Source organism: Lepisosteus oculatus, chromosome 14 (assembly GCF_040954835.1).
Source record: "Lepisosteus oculatus isolate fLepOcu1 chromosome 14, fLepOcu1.hap2, whole genome shotgun sequence".
Classification (NCBI taxonomy): Eukaryota; Metazoa; Chordata; class Actinopteri; order Semionotiformes; family Lepisosteidae; genus Lepisosteus; species Lepisosteus oculatus.
Window position 1 is genome coordinate 12,833,457 of NC_090709.1, and position 18,384 is coordinate 12,851,840.

General features: G+C 43.7%; 1 protein-coding gene and 2 non-coding genes across 2 annotated transcripts; all 3 read left to right on the forward strand.

Moving 5' to 3' along the window:
* The window catches only part of LOC138242764 (zinc finger protein 271-like), a 1,399,044-nt gene that overhangs the window by 213,465 nt on the left and 1,167,195 nt on the right, over positions 1–18,384 (forward strand).
* Positions 7,419–7,537, forward strand: LOC138216699 (5S ribosomal RNA). The gene has a single exon (XR_011180411.1). It is a non-coding gene; the product is annotated as a 5S ribosomal RNA (ribosomal RNA).
* Positions 16,010–16,092, forward strand: trnal-uaa (transfer RNA leucine (anticodon UAA)). The gene has a single exon. It is a non-coding gene; the product is annotated as a tRNA-Leu (tRNA).

The window sequence follows — 18,384 nt, forward strand, 5'->3', positions numbered from 1 at the left end:
AAAGGAGAGCAGCCCAGGTTGCCTCTCATTTTTGGGTATAGTACCTCATCTGTGTCTTTGACTTCTGCTTCCTTTTCCATCTGGTCTGGTGTGGTTGTTTGAGAAATGTAAGCGTTAAGGAGGCAGACACTAGATTGGACTGCAGTTGTGAACCTCCTGCTTGAGAGTACAATGCACATGTGTTTGAAAACATTTCTGGCGACACTCAAAGTTGTGCTGTTTTGCAGAATGGCAAAGGAAAATGTTGCAAAGTCTCGCAGTCCTTTGTCTGTTGTTTTTTTACTAATTGCTTGAGAGACAGCCTTTATGACATGGGCAGAGCAAAGGTGCAGAACAGTGAACATCTGAAGTTCTGTGTACTTAAGTTTGCCTTGGCAGACTTTCATTGCACGATTTAAGTATGCATGGATGGTGTCCCCATTGAAGGCAAAAAAAACACTGTGAATCAGGGCCCAGCTGTAGTTAGTTTCTACATGCTGCACTCTCTTGGTAGTACATGTTGAGATGTCAAACATGAATTTACGTAGCCAACGATCTATACTGACAATGGTGTGGTCAGTTGTCAACATTTCAGACACTGGTAATGGAGGCTTTCTTTTCCACCTCCAGGTAACGTAAGACTGTAGTACAAAATTCTTTTGTTCTCCGATGGAATTTTTCTGACTACCCCTCCTGTCGCATCCAGGTAAAGACTGACTTTCTCCTTCATCTTTAGATGGGCAATAAGATTTCGCATACTCTGTTCTGTGTAAAGATAGGCAGCAAATGTGTCTAACTGCAAAATCTGTATATATCCTGAAAAATGGACAGTGTTGAAGTCGCATGCTTTCATATATTTTTGTGCCATATGTAATTCAAGCACTGGATCATAGTGAATGCGTTTACTGTTCCTGAACTCTGATGAAATGACTTTCAGGACATTCTGTGTTAGTGGTTTAGATAAATTGCCTGCCGCAATTTCAGCAAGCGGAGTTCTGCTCAGGTTCCTGTAGTATACATTGCTGATTCCTTTTGTGAGGGCACTGGCAATCTTTCGACGATAAGGCTGACGTGCTTGTTGAAATTGTTTCCCTTTTACTGTGCTGTATTTGCCCTACTTGTACAACATCAATTGTGATGTCATCATTGCCCATTGGTTTGTGTCTTGTTGTCATTATGTATTTTACATTGCAGGACCTGAAGGTACAGACTGCTTTTATCATCAGAAAGTTTTTTTTTTCTGCTGTTCTCTTTCCTGATGTATTGGTATTTGAAGGCTATTGGGCAGCAAGGATTTATCTTCCTGAACTCGCTATATAACATCTGGGTCCATGGTCGTCTTAGTTTAGACGTACCTTTTAGAGGTGCTATTTTTCTCCATTGTTCAGCCTTTAGACATACTTTGAAAGTTTTAGACACAGACATAATCTTTCTTAATCCCCTTTTATCCTGAGGTGACGTCCCAGACGAGCTTGCCCCCTGGGAATATTCACTGTGCTCTTCAGGCTTTTTTTCCTGATTCTACACAGATTTTTTTTCTCCCTCTAACATGTCACCACTGTCTGTGCTGCCGTGTGCTGCCCATGCATCTTTTGTATCTTCTGATGAACTTCTGAGCTCTGTGTTGCCTTCCAAACTATGTCCCTCACTTTGACTTGAAATACTGACTATAGATTGTGTACTGTCAACTGGTTTGGAATCCCTACCAATACTCTCCTCTTTCTGCACCCTAAGCACTTGGGTTCTTACTTTTTTTCTATCTTCATGCCAAATCACTGATAACCATTTCTTGTTGCTGGGGCAATCCTCTCCAAGGACTCTGTTTGACAGTGTTGACCACATATTGTCATTCCAACTATTTTTTTTCGAGTTTAGAAAACTTCAGAAATTCGTTGATCATATTCCCTACTCCACCAGCCCTTGACCACAGGTCTGAGGGGTGCGTAGTGTGGTGCAGGTTCTTGTCCCATCCTGCTCTTGGTCCAAGTTGGAGGGTTACACCGATTCTGAGTCTTGTTAGCTGGTATGGCTTGGTTTGGGGGTGTTGATACCAGAGTGGTCCAGGAGGGGGGTACAGGTGTCTCGGGGGCATTCTTGATTTTCTATGACTTCAGGTTGATTCTGTTTGTTCTGAGTGTCTTGGTTATATACGCTTGTGTGTATAGATGAAAAAGCTATTGAAGAGCACCCCGTTCATCTCCATGAAAGTTGGAAGTTTTGATGTTCAAAAAATCCTAAAAAGAGAATTAAAGTTTCACACAACAAAGCATGACTGTGAAAGGTCAGGAGGCCTGCCTTGTGTGCACAACACTTGATTACAGTAAAAAAATCATGAAGCCATGAAGAAGACCCACCTGTCCCAGTGTATACCTGTAGTGTTATCTTCAGAAAATCATAAAAAATAAAGGGGCCACAACCCAAAACAAAGCTGGGAAAAGTCAGAGGACCTGCTTAGTGTGCAAAACACTTACATGCAGCATTGTGGGTGTTGTGATTTAAATGCTATTGGTTTGTGAACAGAATACCCCTATCCCAGTGCATTGTGCCACATTAAATAAAAGCACGAGAAAAAGAGATTCAGAACACAAAGCTGTGTCAGCGTTCTGTGTAAAAAGTCGGTTGGAACATCATGGGAGCTGTTTTTAATAAGCCGCTGAGTAAAGAATATTTTAATCTTCCTGCTGTCAGTAGTATTGTCAATATAGTTGACCCTTACCTGAATGAAAACAGGACGTAAAGGAGGGGTTTCAGAAATCAAACAAAGCTTTATTCCCGTGCTTACAGTCTGGGTAATTGGAGACCGCGCTGTTATGCTTCCTATGGTCATATTGACCGTATTGAACAGTATTTCTTGCATTGTGAACGTGTGCACACAGCGGCCCCCGGGTTCCAGTTCGTGCGTAATCACGCATCGATGAAAAACCGGAGGTTTAAAAAAAGATAATTAGCACACTGATAGTTTGGTGTAGAGGCTGTGGAAATATCCGCAAGTCGTGGTCTTTAAAATGCATTTGGTTTGAAGGCGTTCTGTGCGTCCATTGCGAAGATATGGACAAAAGAATATTCGAGTGTGGTTAAAAAAACGTCATAAAAATGACAAAGTGAAGGCTGAGAAAGCATTCACAATGTATTTTATAAGCATGTGTTTTTGTAATTCTAAGAGATTTCGCGAAAGCCCTACAGGCGTGCCAAAATCGTTTTCTAACTTCAAGTTAACTTTTCCCCGGTCACGTTTTGCACGTTCGAGTAGTTTTAATGCGGCTCCTTCGTACACGGTGCTGATCTTTTGGAAAGCAGGAGGCAAAACCGACACGTTCTCATACCGGATGTTGAAACCCGGGCCGCCTGGCTGAAAACCAGGAAACCTAACCGCTAGACCATATTTCAGCGAACAACCACGCTGTTCCTGGTATCATGCAAGCAAACTACATAAATATGAGAAAACACGCAAGAGAGTTGTCACTCAGAGTGTCGAAGGGTCGATTTATACTGGGGCTCAGTTGAAATGCAACGTCAGGACTTTTCCGAATTATGTCACACGAAGAGAGCACAGCCTTTTCCGTCCTACCCACATGTGTCTCGGTAACTCGCCGTGATCGTATAGTGGTCAGTACTTTGCGTTGTGGCCGCAACAACCCCGGTTTGAAGCCGGGTCATGGCAGAATAGGGGCGTCTGCTTTTACTACTTGCACGAATGAAGGCAAAAAAAAGCCAATCGATGTGAACGAACGGCGCTTTACAGAGGAGTACTGCCTGACTGGATCGTTGATGAACGACAGAGGCCACTCCGACCTCTTCTCGGTTTTCTTCAATGACTTACTAAGGATCTTCTTCACATTCGCCCATGCAGGGGAAGCCAGTTACACCAAAGCAAAAGCAGGAAAGTGCATTTCAAGCAGAGACCAGGAGGGACTTGTTTACACCGAAAGTGGTCGGAGAATGGAACAATGCGCCCAGCCCTGTTGCTGGAGCCGATTCTTGATGAGATCTTGGGCTCACTAAGAGGCCCCCGCTGGATGCTTATCTTTCTGTTGTTCTTGCAGGTCCTGCGCTGCTTTTGAGCCGACAGAGCTCTTCCTGGTCTGTCGGCACAGCCCAATTGCAAATGATCGGCTCCTCGTACAGAAGGAACGTGCGTTTGGTACAAGAGTGCACGAAGGCACCAGAAATACATTGGGAACAAATGACCGGTCGCTCAAGACCTCTGTGAAGTACAGGAGCGTGCAAAACGAGGCTGTTTCTGCCCGGTCTCGGACCAGGGACCTTTCGCGTGTTAGGCGAACGTGATAGCCGCTACACTACGGAAACCTGCAGGGACCGCTGCTGGTGTCTCGCTTGCGTTTCGGGCTGAGAAAGGGACACGTCACTTTAGGCAGGGGGCGCTGGAGAGAGGAACAAAGGGCGCGATGAAACAAAATGTCAAAACTCGGGATCGAACCAGGGACCTTTAGATCTTCAGTCTGATGCTCTCCCAACCGAGCTATTTCAGCGGTGCGCAGAGCCCACAGCCACCTGCTCCAGCCTTCCTGTGTTGCGGCATGAGCGCACCAAGAGTAGCGGGAGAGTGTTGCAGGAACGTCACTCAGAAGGAAAGCCACCCAGGTGCGCCCTCTGAGCTCTGTCCAGCGCATCTTCCTCGCATGGACTTCTGCCTGCGACGGGCAGGAAACAATTAGCAAGAACAGAACGACACCCCATGGGTGTCTCATGACCACACCTGTGATACGTGCAGGTGTGAGGGGTTGCCGGGCTATTTTGGAGCAGAGCTTGGGCGGAGGGGGGGCAGGAAAGCAGACAAAGAGGTGACACCCCAAGGTCTGCACGATCACAGCTCTCCGCAGCCCCAGGCTTCCGCTCGATAAGCTACTGGACAAACCCTCCTCACACAGACCGTGGAAAAGCCCCCGAGTGGGAGGGCTCTCTCTTCCTCCCAGGAGCTCTTGGAAATGATGCACAGACAGGGCGCGGGGAGCCGCCGCCTGCAAACACGGCTCCAGGCAGGACTTCACTCCGCAGGAGCCGCAGAGCAGAGGAGATGGGGGCAGCTTAGCTCCTGTGCAGAGACCTGAGCTGTTGTTGCTGCGGATGCCGTCTTTTCTGCACTCGGGGTAGGAGTGAATGTTGAGTTGCCCTTAGAAATGAAGCAGAGCACTTCAACGACACGGGTGTGTGTGTGTGCGCCCTGGTGATTCTGGGAGACAGATCGAACCTGGGCTAAAAGAGAGGGGGCTTAGCCCTCTTCCATTTGCTAGTTCAAAGTTGTACAACCCATTTGTATCTGCTAGGCAGCGCAGTCGTCATCCACAAAGAAGGCTTTGAAAAGCGTCAATAGCAAGTCATTCCGAGTTGGTTGTTTGTGTTTTCCGTTCAGACGCAAAATGCTGAAATGATCTCTCGGCTCCTCGGTTGTCATTTCTGCTCCGTAAAGGAATCACAGCACGCATCGCCTTCCAGCACTCTGGGTTGGGACACGATGCAGAGGGTCGGTGCATGCGCTGTCTTCCTCATTAGTATAGTGGCATTTTAGAAGGCATGGCCATGACTTTAGCTGCAGCTTGCAGCTTCTAGTTTCAAGACTAGTCTTTTTTGAAGCTTCCCATTATTTCTGTGATTCCTCTTTCCATTACATAAGTTTGCCAATTCACTTTCTTTCCTTTCTTCTCCTTCTCTTCTAAGTTTCTTCAGGAAACTTCTTTTTCCTAATTTAACTTTCCTCTGTCCATTCTGATTCACTTACAAAGATCCTTCATAGTTATGGGTCCCTAATTATCATATATAAATTATGTGCAAGTTCCCTTACACCTATTACCCTAGCTTTACAGTTCATGAACATAAAACATTTTTTTTACTCTTACCCAGGCTATAATTGTTTATCTGAATTTGTCGTACATGTACTTTTGCTGGACTGCTCGGTCCCATTTTCATCTTTGAATTTTAATTACCCATTTTTACCGATCGGTGCCTTACTTAGAACCTTATCACATCAACTACTCCGCAGAGCAAAAACCACACGTCTGTGTTAAGATAAGTTCTTTATATGAGTCCCAGACTCATCAAACCCGCGTGAGAACACCCCTGTGGCTCGCTTCTCAAACTATTAATTTTTAAGGATCACTTACTGGCGTCAGACAGCTGCCAATTCTCCAGACACGTCTCTGGAAGGATAAACAATTTATCCTCTGAGGTTCGTCCAATTTTGCTAAAATTGTCAGGGTCCGGATGGAGTTTCAGTAGCCGTTTGCATTCAGGTTTCTGATCCCGGACGAGCCCTCAAATTGTCATGGAACTATCAAGGAAGCCACAAGAGAGAGTTCTCACCTGAGTAAGGTCTTTATTTCAATATTGCAAGCCCTGCTGCCACTTCGCAAAGTGCAACCAGAGACTCAATTTGTTACAAGCAGTACAGGGTTTTTAAAAGACGTTGTGCTGTAAAAAAGCTCAGCGCTTTGTCCCTTCTAAAAGTTTCCCTTTCCCTAAGAGAAAACAGATTACATCAAAAAGCGAGAGAAGAAGCACGGGATTTGTTATTCAAAGCTAATCAGTTACTTTCAGCTAATTCTAACGACCCAGACAGCATATATTGTTTTGGTACATTGTCTTCTAAAGTAACCCAGACAGTGTACTTTGTTGATGCACTGTTTTCTAAAATTCTGCACGTACTGTAGCACAGCATTTACATCCTTGAAATATATTGTAACGCCCTCGCCTGGTGGTGAGGAGGAAGCGCCCCTAGGCGCTCGTAGTACCGCTGGGCATGCTGGGAGTGGTAGCCGGGAAGAGTCTGAGGGTCAGCACGATGACCAGCGGCTGACCCTACCTGTGTAAATAATGTCCTAGTAATTCTAGTGCCCTGTGTAGTCCTGTAAAAGTAGAGTGTGTTGTTAGGTAATTACCACCCTAAATGTGTGTACGTGTTCGTCAGTCTCCTCATGTGTGTGTAGATCCTGTGTTTGGTTTTGGTGTGGTTGTAAAATAAAGCCAGTGCTTGGTTAATCGCGTCTCCACTGTTCTTTAGTTCTGAAAAAGAACCTGCAAAACGCTACAATATTATCTTAAAGCACCAATAAATTTTTTGCAAAGCTCTCTACATTTTAAGAATCAATTTACTTATTAGATTTCCACTTCAAGACTTGTTCAGCTGGCGTTCTGGGAGTCGCGTTTTTCAGAATTGTATTGAGATCGTTTCCCACAGAGCTCAGATGTCAAAGCACAGCAGCAGCTCTCCACAGCGATCCTCTATAGCGCCCTTTCTCCCGCAGCTCCGTCCTCATTGGAAGTAAGCAAGAGTGAAAGGCTGAAGTGAAATAGAGCGGGGACGAAGGCAGTGAAGAGAGAGAACGTGGGAAGAAGAGAAAAACGCAAGGGAAAAAAAGCAGCGTCGTAAAAGAGGTGACGGAGCTGTCCTCTCTATAAGAATGGTGCCAGCGAGCCTTGCTCTTGCTTACGGCCACACCCCCTTGAGCATGCCTGATCTCATCTGATCTCGGAAGCTAAACAGGGATGGGCCTGGTTAGTACTTGTATGGGAGACCGCCTGGGAATACCAGGTGCTGTAAGCTTTTAAGCGCAGGAGGCGCCCTATCCCCGCTCGCTCGCTCATTCCCCTGTTCACACGTGCAGTGCGGCTTGTCCGTCTGTTTATTTGTCAGCTTTGGCGAGACAAGGGTGCTTGTGTATTAGCGTGAGCGTTTTTTATTCTGATCATGAACAGTTTTACAAGTCCGCAAAGGATCGAGGAAAGGTTTATCGCCAGCTGAAAAGAGACACAGCGCTTCGGCTGTGGAGACTTGTTCGGCTGGCGTTCGGAGAGTCGCGTTTTTCAGAATTGTATTGAGATCGTTTTCCACAGAGCTCAGATGTCAAAGCACAGCAGCAGCAGCTCTCCACAGCGATCCTCTATAGCGCCCTTTCTCCCGCAGCTCCGTCCTCATTGGAAGGAAGCAAGAGTGAAAAGCTGAAGTGAAATACAGATGCAGCCATTCAAAATGAGCGTTAAAAACCCGCGGTACAGTAACCAACCCGCAGAGCACCGTAGGGCACCGCGGTAAGTGATTGGCTGACCAAAATGACTGATAGGGGCACTCGTGGTGCATTGGTTGGTAGTGAAAAGATTTAATCATTTAATGTATTTACTGTGCACGTTTCAATCCGCTTAGTTTTGAATATTTATATGGAAATTTACCACTAAAGGGAAATTTTAGTAGCTGAGCATAAAAAGAAGAGGAGCATAACACATCTGAAGGTCATAAACGATATTAATTTTAATTAATATTAACACACACACAGGATGTCAGGAATTGAACCTAGGACCCCAGTGCTGCATGAAAGCAATGCTAACCACTTCGCCACCATTATAAATGGGTGGATATCTTAGTTATCTTTCTAGTTCACAGGTTTGCATGCATAATTTAATTTTGAAAGCCACTGAGACATCAGGTACTACTGTTGTATTTATGAAAAAGAAACAAAACAAAAAACATACTAACAACTGTGTCATCCTACTCCTTAGTTAATACATTTTATTATTCATAAAGAGTTAACATTGTTAGCAAAATATTTTGAATTATATTTAACCCTATTTTTTCTTTAGTTTTGTATTTAACTTATTATATGATAGTCAGACTTAATGTATATTTGAACAATGAGAATATATTTTTACAAGATTTTACATTAAGCACTTAAAATTAATATGGTTAATAATAGTAAACTGTAACATGCTGTAACAAGATCGGTTAAACTGCGAAGAAAATGCTTTCAGAGAAAATGTTTCAGGTGTGAAGAACATAGATCTCCAATGCAATTTCAACCAAACCTGTTCCCACACACCCTGCCCCCACTACCATTAGAATATACACAAAGCACTGAAATCTTTCGAGCTAATGATCAGGTGACCCGAGAGAGAGCGAGAGAAACACCAAGGGGTGCGGAACCAGGGAACTATTTACATGGAAAACGGGCGATCTCCCTAGACTGTCCGCCCGTTTCACTGTTACCTGGATACCTCTTTATTTAGAACTCACTAACACTGATTTTTAGTTTAGAAGGATTCAAGTAGGGTTTTAGATGAAAGGCAGCAACCTTAATCAAGCCCAAATCATAATTGAACCCATTCAGAGCCTACATTACATTTTAGCATTTCATTCTGAGCAGAAGACCCTCACACCTGAAGAAGGCTTGCGTTTTCTCTCTTCTCTTTTAAGCATGTGTACAATTTGTAATACAATTACAATGTGTAATTACAATGCTGTAATACAATTTGAATCGTATGAGGGTGGGGGGGAGTGGGAGGTGTCTTTCGCTGGAAATCTCGCCTGCTTCTACTTTACGAGTACAACCCCCTCTCTGCCGGAGTGCTGGCTGTGACGAATTATACCGGTTTCACAGGTTTCAATCACAGACCATGTGACATGGGAGTCAGGAAACTAACACAAAGCGCCACCGGATTTGATAACGCTATAAAAACGCTATAAAATAATGTGACTAGGCACAGAACAAGTTTACAGCACAGTACAATAATAAATGCTGACCATGACTTTAGAAGCATAAATTGCCTTACACTCAATTTAAACACAAGCTGTCTTTAGCCCTCTAAGCTGGTTCATACAGAAATGTAGAGATCCAGGCTCAGAACACACAGCTTCATTAGCGAATACATATGCAGGACAACTAGAGAAGACGTTTTACAGAGGATGGATTTTTAGAAACATCCCATCAGTGACATCACTGAAGTCAACTCCTAGGTACTGTAACTGTCGTGTGGATAGTTTCACAAGAATCAGACAAAGGTTTAAGCATCGCTTGTTCTAGATAAAACTGCAAAAAAAAAACAACAACCCATAATGTACTTCTTTGCGGCTCTGTTTGCCCAAATCATATATTCACAACGTGAAATTTAGAAAATAATATTACATAACCAAAATCCGGAATATGGAAACAGAACCTGTGTAATTGTTGATAGATGATGTACTCGTAACATTTTTACAAGACGAACTACAACATTTAAAAAATGACTTGTATGTACTTGATATCTCTAATCAATCCACGGCGACATTGTTAAAGCAGAGTCCCAGTAAAACGAAACTAAAACGCCCTGGGTATACCGTTTCACGCTTCTTATTAGTTGCTCAAAAGTAATTTGACCGTATGAAATGCATAATATAAACCTAGAAACATATACGTGAGCAGTATTTACGTACTGTAGTATCGGTGTTAAGACATACCTCTCAAATACTGTAAATCAAGTTAAAAATATCTCAAGACCGATTCTGGTCATAATGAAACCATGTTTCGTGTATGTTTTCTTTAAAGTACCAAGACCAGCCATATACTGTATGTTTATGTTCCAAAATTAATATAGTTTATGGCCTTCACACGCGTTGCAGTATGCTCCTATTCTTTTTATGCTCAGCTACTAAGATTTCCCTTCAGTGGTAAAATTAGATATGAATATTCAATACTTAAACGGGCAAAGTTAAGACATTAAATATACATATACATACTGTATACAGTACAGTTTGCATATGGTAATATGTTTATGTTCCTAAATCAATCTCTTTTATGAGCATGTGAAAGGCATGGTGAATCGATTCTCAAAAATTACTGTACTTTGCATGATTGGAAACAAATGCGTGATTGCGAAATGCTGTGGTGTTACTTTTACAAAGACGGTCAATGAAAAAAAGAATGTTGACCAGGGCAATACTTTGAGTTTACACTTACAGCTTGTCCAAGGTCATTCATTATTAATACTATTAGTAATATCTTCGTTAAAGACTTTGATGGCCAAAGCTCAAACATGAGAGGTTGAGCTTTATTAGCTCCACCTTGCCGAAATTCCGGATACTATTATTTTGCTTGTCGTATTATAGGAGAATTTATGGTAACTCGCGGTATTTACCGGTAACTCGCGGTATTTACCGGTAACTTGCAGTAGACTGCGTACAGCGTACTGGAAAATAATACGGTATCGCCCACGCATTTTGAATGGCTGCATCTGTATGTCCCCCAGCTCTTAGCCCATTGGGCCTGCTGGTGTGACCAGAGCTGCAGCGTCGCCATGCTGGTGGGGGTCAGTTCGGCTTTTCTGTTGGAATGAACAGGGGGGTAACATGATGGTGCTGTCTGTGGTCTGGCTGTCCTGCTGGTCTGGATGAGGGGTGCGTAGTGTGGTGCAGGTTCTTGTCCCATCCTGCTCTTGGTCCAGGTTGGAGGGTTGCACCGATTCTGAGTCTTGTTAGCTGGTATGGATGGGTTTGGGGGTGTTGATACCAGAGTGGTCCGGGGGGGTGCAGGTGTCTCGGGGGCATTCTTGTTTTTCTGTGAGTTCAGGTTGATTCTGTTGGTTTTGCCACGAATCTCCCTCATGCAGGCAAGCGCTCCCGCATTCCTACGAGCTCTCCCCGTACCAAACGTGCACGTGTCAATCAGTCCTCTGCTTAAACCTTCATCTGCCCCCCGGTCATTGCTCACGATTGAGATTCTCTCCAGGAGCTTACGTACTAACTACACTTTTGCCTTACTATGACTTCTCCCCTGGACCTCGACCCCGCTTTTCCGACTACCGCTTTAGCCACTCGATTTTGTACCTTCGCCTGTTTTACGCTTTCTCGGATCCTGACCCCAGCCTGTCTCTTCGTTTACGCCTCTGCCTTCTGAATCCACACCGACGCAACTTCTACGCCTTCCCGGACTCCGACCCCTGCCAGTCCCTCGACTACACTTTCGCCTGTCGATTCTGTGCCTACGCCTGTGCTACATGTGGAAGACCGAGTCAAAAGGTCAGGACAGTGACTATGCGTGGGAAAGGTTTTCTGTTCGCACCTAAGACCCCTGTCTTAGGTGCAAACTAAAGCCTGTGATTCCTCACACCCATTCAACCAGAGAAAATTGAAACAGATTGTAGGATGCCAAATGGCACCCCCCTGTCCTGTTTGTTTGACTTCTGACACTGCCCCTTTCCCTGTATGTTCCTTTGATATAATAAAGTATTGCCTACTTTTAATGTTTAAAAAAGGAAAGTATAACTTCAGTCCAGTGAGCATGTCTTGAGTGCTAGGGGAAACCCTTTCTCTGTGATATGCTCCCCTTCAGCTGATTGTATTAAAGATCTCTGTTGACAATCTCCCAACCTGAGTGAAGACTGAGTTTTCTTCGACATACGCCTTCCCGGACTCGGACCCCTGCCTGTTTACTCCGACTACGCCTGCGTCTCGCGCCAACCCTACCAAGGGCACCGCATTGGATCCCTATCCTCAGCAGTCAGCCCCTGCGTGACAGGTTCTGAGTGTCTTGGTTACATCCGTTTGTGTGTATAGATGAAAAAGCTATTGAAGAGCACCCCGACACCCCCCACCCATCTCGGTGGAAGTTGCCATGTTCAAAAAATCCTAAAAAGATAATTAAAGTTTCACACAACAAAGCATGACTGTGAAAGGTCAGGAGGCCTGCCTAATGGTGGTGCTGGCCCCACTAGCACCTCTTCCAGCAGCAACCTTAGTTTTTCCCAGGAGGTCTCCCATCCAGGTACTGACCAGGCTCACACCTGCTTCAGTACTGAAGGCTGCTGATTATGGCCAGCAGCCATATCGCCCTGCAACTCACAACTGGCAACCCACTGAAGCTAAGCAGGTTTGAGCCTGGTCAGTACCTGGATGGTAGACCTCCTGGGAAAAACTAAGGTTCCTGCGGGAAGAGGTGCTAGTGGGGCCAGCAGGGGGCGCTCACCCTGCGGTCCATGTGGGTCCTAATGCCCCAGTATAGTGATGGGGACACTATACTGTAAACAGGCACCTTCCTTCGAATGAGATGTAAAACTGAGGTCCTGACTCTCTGTGGTCACTACAAATCCCATGGCGTTTCTTGAAAAGAGTAGGGGTGTAACCCCGGCGTCCTGGCCAAATTTCCCCATTGGCCCTTACCAATCATGGCCTCCTAATAATCCCCCTCTTTGAATTGGCTAAATTTCTCTTCTCTCCTCCTCACTGATAGGGGTGAGTGTTCTGGCGCACTATGGCTGCCGTCGCATCATCCAGGTGGATGCTGCACATTGGTGGTGGTGTAGGGGAGTCCCCATTACCTGTAAAGCGCTTTGAGTGGACTGTCCAGAAAAGCGCTATATAAGTGTAAGCAAGGTTATCACAACTCAAAGCAAGGTTGTATAAGGTTAGGGAAGCTGTCTGATGTGTAAAACACCTGGTTGCAGCACTGTGGCTGTTGTGCTTGAAGAGCTATTGACTCGTGAATAGCACCCTCCTATCACCATGTACCGCCTGTCTAATGGTGCCATATTGAAAACATCATAAAAAAATAAAGAAAAGGGACACAGCCACAGCAAGGTTGTATAAGGTTAGGGGGCGTGTCCGGTGTGTAAAACATATGGTTTCAGCAGTGTGGCTGTTGTATTTGAATTGCTATTGAGCCATGAAGAAGACCCACCTATCCCAATGTATTACCTGTAGTGTTACCTTCAGAAAATCATAAAAAAATAAAGAAAGGGGTCACAGCCACAGCAAGGTTGTATAAGGTTAGGGGGCCTGTCTGGTGTGTAAAACATATGGTTTCAGCAGTGTGGCTGTTGTATTTGAATTGCTTTTGTAGCGGCAATGCTTGTTAATAAGACAGAATTAAGCGTTGGTATGCTGTCCTAAATGAGGCCCCATCTCACTCTCCATCTCTGTGGTGCAGCCGCAGAGAAAGTATTCATGCAGGCTGATTTAAGATGTTTTCTTTTGATAAGGAACAAGCTCCCAGACGGGGATGCACTTAGCTAAGCCTGGCTATCATGATCAATGGTCATCCATTGGCGCCTATCAGTCTAGGGAGTGCCAAATGGACATCTGGACTGCATTCCTAAGTGTCAAGAGTAAGTGACTTATATCTCATCTTGACCAACCAATCAGGGACTGGCAGGGCATGGTAATACCATGTGGGTCTCCAATGCCCGCCAAACTCTCAACCAATCAGCACACATCTGGGTCATGGTCAAAAAGGGAGCGCAAGCTCAGATCGGGGCTCTCCTTGGCCATTTTCGCGCATCCTCAGAGACAATCACGTGACAACTGCTGTTGTCTGCAAAAGGACTTGGACTTTGTTCTGAGCGCGAGGCCGAGGATCCCGTACGTACTCAGAATTCTACCAACGTGAATGCTCCGCTTGATCAACGGCAGCCTACAGTTGGACCCTCGTCGACAAGCTGAATAGCTTATTCAGAAGCAGCGCTGGACCGGGAACGAACCAGCTTCTTCCCAGGCAAAAGAGTGACTTGTGAGGACTCGCGGTCACACTCTGTGCATAGAGACTTTCTACTAGCCAGCCGGACTGCTGGTAGATCCCCTCGGAGCAACGACTGCCCTGCGCGCCGCAGTCAGATTTCTCCGCCCGTCCTACTCCGAGCTGCACCTTGACTGGTTGGCCGGTAGCCAGAGAACGCTGACACAACGCCCATTGGACAACCGCTGCAACAGAGGCTGCAACAGAGCCTGTCAGCTGGTTTGGTGTTCGTGCCGGGAGATTCCAAATCCATACACAGTGGATAAGTAAACCCCATGTTCTACATTGCGTCTCGAGAATTCAATTGTACCTCAACACAAGTTGTTATCAATTTAATTCATGAGTAATGTATTTACTTCCGAGTTTAGAGTAACAGTGGGTAATAACACTGATTAGCGATTTGATAACTGAACGATATATATTGACATATATTCTCTGTTGTGTATCTCTTTGTGTTTGCATCTCTTCGAGATTATATACCTTGTATATTGATAACCCTCACAGTAAGGTCTGCCGCTCGTATCCAGGCAGACTAGTATATCTTTGGTGCACAATTTATCTGAATAAATGTATCTCGTGTATTGAACCCGTGTGTGTGCTTCGTTAGTTGTTCTGACGATTGATTTTCTAAAAGCTACAACGAACAACCTCCTGATTACTGTTACAATTAATAATTGTCTCAGTAAACCCATCAAACCACTACACTATTGAGCCATGAAGAAGACCTACCTGTCCCATTGTATTACCTGTAGTGTTACTTTCAGAAAATCATAAAAAAATAAAGAAAGAGGCCACAGCCACAGCAAGGTTGTATGAGGTTAGGGGCCCTGTCTGGTGTGTAAAATATATGGTTTCAGCAGTGTGGCTGTTGTATTTTAATTACTATTGAGCCATGAAAAAGACCCACCTATCCCAGTGTATACCTGTAGTGTTATCTTCAGAAAATCATAAAAAATAAAGGTTCCACAACCCAAAACAAAGCTGGGAAAAGTCAGAAGACCTGCTTAGTGTGCAAAACACTTACTTGCAGCATTGTGGGTACTGTGATTTAAATGCTATTGGTTTGTGAACAGAATACCCCTATCCCAGTGCATTGTGCCATATTAAATAAAAGCACGAGAAAAAGAGATTCAGAACGCAAAGCTGTGTCAGTGTTCTGTGTAAAAAATCGGTTTGAACATCAAGGGAGCTGTTTTTAATGAGCTGCTGAGTAAAGAATATTTTAATCTTCCTGCTGTCAGTAGTATTGTCAATATAGTTGACCCTTACCTGAATGAAAACAGGGCGTAATGGAAGGGTTTCAGAAATCAAACAAAGCTTTATTCCTGTGCTTACAGTCTGGGTAATTGGAGACTGCACTGTTCTGCTTCCTAAGGTCATATACGGGTTATTCGCACGAAGCCGTATCGAACAGTATTTTTCGCGTTGTGAACGTGTGCACACAGCGGTCCTCCGGGTTCCAGTAAGTGCGGAATTACGCATCGATGAAAAACCGGAGGTTTAAAAAAAGATAATTAGCCCACTGATAGTTTGATGTAGAGGCTGTGGAAATATCCACAAGTCTTGGTCTTTAAAATGCATTTGGTTTGACGGCGTTCTGTGCTTCCATTGGGAAGATATGGACAAAAGAATATTCGTGCTCGGTCCAAAAAATGTCATAAAAACGAAAAAGTAAAGGCTGAGAAAGCATTCACAATGTATTTTATACACAAAGGAAGTATTCTCGCAACTCTAAGAGGTTTCGCAAGAGTATATTGCTGTAGACCAGGATGGCCGAGTGGTTAAGGCGTTGGCCTTAAGATCCAATGGACAAATGTCCACGTGGGTTCAATCCCCACTCCTGGTAGTGTTGTAATAAGTTTTAAGTGACAGAACACTTTGATGATTTACACTCTATTTAAATATGAATTTACTAAATTTCAGTTCAGTTCTCTTCACTCCCACTCCCTGGCATAACTGAGCTCTTACTATCGCATACTGAAGGCTTTACATGCATTAGCTGTATGCGATAGTGAGAGCTCAGTTATGAGTTCCCAATAAAGATGGAATCAAACAGTTTGTTCTGTCTCTCATGGTGATCCTCTTCTCGATCCAAATGAAATGTTTAATATGATGCCTCGAGAAAATAAAAGGAGTGAATTTCCGCCTGTAATGATTGACGCCCCATCAAACATTTTGTAACATCCCCGGAAGATTATACAGTAGAATCCTGGTTTGTGGCTCAAATTCAAGGTAAACAAGACTAAGGAAACGAGTTGGAAACTTGATGTCGAACTGGAATTTAAGTACCCGGAATATTTCACTACATTGGGCAATATGTGCCAGAGAGGAGCGTTTTAAATCCTTTCGATAGCTCAGTTGGTAGCGCGGTTGACTGTATTAGAAACAGTTAGGAATCCTTAAGTCGCAGTTTTGACTCCAGCTCGAAGAAAGGTGCTTTTGTGAACTTTAATCAAATAGTTAAAATAGCGAATCTTTTTCACTCAGACGTTGATCAAAAGCTCAATAAACGATGAAGCAGAGGCTCTTGTTCCGAATTCAGCTAACATCTGGTTGTCTTGTTTTGGTAAATATCTTATCTTTGAATTAAGGGACTACGCTGTCTGATTTGTAATTCAAAAGTAGATACAAATGTCACTGTTTTCAAAGGATAGGTACTTAATTGGCTTTATGATTTGGTATTGATTTTGTATCATTATATTATTTTGTTTGTGCTTTCTGTGTTTTTCTATCGTATTGTGAACTTATTTTTTAAACAAATGCTTACAAAGGCAAACACAGCACACATCTGTTTATACCAGCGGTGAATTGTACATTTTTATTAAGTACAATCTACTGTATTTTTAGAAAAAAATGGCATACTGTGCACGATATGTTGCAGAAACACAGCCTGATATTTTCATAATTATTATTTTAATCATTTGACAAGTATGAGGTCCCGGATCCAAATCTTCAGTTCTGATTTTTTTTAAAGTGATATCTTCTCTTCCTCTCGTGGAAATCACAAGATGTGAGCAAATGTTTTTTGTTCTTTTTTTTTCACGTTGCGATCCAAAGAGCCTCAGACGCACAGTCTGACAGTAACCAAACCAGAATGGATTCTGCTGGGAGCCGGACTGAGCTCATTCTCACTCCCTGTGCTGAAAACAGAATTATCTCTTCCCCGAACATCGTCTACAGCTGCTAGATATTGCTCTGTGTCCTACTGCTCCAGCAATTCCTTTGACCAAAGACAGATGCACTTTTAAACTTCTTGCCGCTACAGGCTCTTTGATGGCTCATGCTGATCGTCCTGTGGATCCAAAAGAAAATATTAAAGCTGATACTGATATTTTCGATTGTAATTTGCATCTAGCTACAACGTCCCTGGAAAAGATAATTTATTCGTTGCGTGCAATCGGAATCTTTTACTTTACATATGGTAGTGGAAATAGTTTTAAAAATGTTTTCTAAAGAAGATTGTATTGCCAGGACCTGCCTTTAGCGCTCAGTAGCGATGACGCTGTTGATATAGATGGAGAAGAAATGTAAGATGAATTGATGATCTAAGCTAAAGTAGCCCTAACACACCTGCTGTAACAGTGTTTGTATTCATAGCAAGTAATATTCTTTTTCAAACCCGAACGTTGCTTTTGCATTAAGTGTTATGTAACCATTAGCGGTATAGTAACCTACCCACAAGCCACCGCGGGGCACCAGAGGGTACCGCAGGGCAAGTGATTGGCTGGCCAAAATGACCGACAGGGGCACTCGTGGTGCATTGGTTGGTAGTGCAAAGATTTAATCATTTAATGTCTTTACTGTGCACATTTTAATCCGCTTAGTTTTGAATATTTATATGGATTTTACCACTAAAGGGAAATTTTAGTAGCTGAGCATAAAAAGAAGAGGAGCATAACGCATCTGAAGGTCATAAACGATATTAATTTAGGAACATAAACATTACTGTATGTATGTAAACTGTACTGTGTATGGCTGGTCTTGGTAGTTTAAAGAAAAAATACACACCAGTCTTCCATTTCTCCCTAAACATTTTAAGCATGAAAGTTTTATGAAATGGTACCCAAATATGCGATTGCTGTATAGAATGAATTTTAATTTAAAAAAATTATTTAACACGAACATTAAGCTGTTTACA